The following is a 1,379-nucleotide window of genomic DNA, read 5'->3' on the forward strand; positions in this document are numbered from 1 at the left end:
CTCTCTCTCTCTCTCTCTCTCTCAATACATGCATGATGTAGTAGAAGTTCTATTTGACTCTCATCTCTCATGGATAATGTGGCAATAGTAAAAGTATTTTGTCTTGGCAAAAGGCCATTCAGATAAAGATGACGATAACCTTTTCTGAGCCTTTTATTTGTGAACACATAGAGAAGTTATAGGCAATAGAATCTTAGTAGAAGTGGTAGATTTCCTTCCTGGAGCTTTATTTGTGAGGCACGCCATCTGACCATACAATCTAGCTTCCCTTACTTATTCCACTCCGGCCACACACTCACTTCTCTGTTTCTTTAGCATGCCAGGGGCGTTCCCTGCTTGGGACCATTTATTTGACTGGCTGCTGCTTCTGACCACAGCTAACTTATCCCCAAATTGATAGTGTAAATATTTCACTTCCTGCTAGTGATGGTTCAAGTATTATCTTTAACAGGTAGGCATATGAAAAAAATTCATTGATTTCAACATTGATTTAATATAAATACCTAGTACAAGATAGGGAAAGAATTAAGAATAATGCTATTTTCCAATTGGGAGATGGTGAGACCTTTTCCCTATACAATGTTTGCCATGGTGGATAAACAGGGTCATAATCAAAGAGATATTGAAGATGTTTACAGCCCAGGTCTTAGTGACAAATAAGATTCCTACAACTGAACAATCTGAAAGTCTGTAGATCTATACCTTTATTTCCAGCTTAAGTTATTTAGTTCATAATATTAATGAGAAAGGAAATAAGTTACAGAGAAAGATAATTAATTCAAATGGGAAAATCCTTATTCTCTAACTTTAACCTATTAAAACATTTGATTTTCTTTCATATTTTCTTACTAAATTGTCTAGCTTTTTTCTTTCTTTATAATGTGTAATATTACTTGTGTAGTTCATGTCTTTACACGCTTTTACCTACATGTATCTAAACACTAATGATTGAATACCAAGGTTTAAGTAAAAATGGACTGAATCTCATATGTGCTTTGGAGAAAAATGAAACAACATTAAAAATAATGAAATTTGAACACATAATTTTTATTTGCTCATAAAATTGATTATCTAGTATTAATAAAACACATTTTACAATATACACCAAATTAGTATGATTTTGCTGGAAAGTGTTTCTTGCTTTATTCAATTGCACAGCTGGAGGTAGTTGGTGTATTCAAATCAGTGTAACTCAAAGACGATTACAATATAAAGGGAAATATTTAGAAAAGTATAGTCAAGCCACATAGGAAACAAAAGATAGTGAAGTAAACCAGCCCTATTGATAACAGAGTTTGTAATTAGCCCCCAGAAAGGCAAGGAGTTGTTTCCAAAACCCCAAAGATGTGGTTATGTGGAAAGGGCGACCTTGAGACCAA

The sequence above is a fragment of the Otolemur garnettii genome, unplaced genomic scaffold (genome assembly GCF_000181295.1).
Source record: "Otolemur garnettii isolate 467f Iridium unplaced genomic scaffold, OtoGar3 scaffold00036, whole genome shotgun sequence".
Taxonomy (NCBI): domain Eukaryota; kingdom Metazoa; phylum Chordata; class Mammalia; order Primates; family Galagidae; genus Otolemur; species Otolemur garnettii.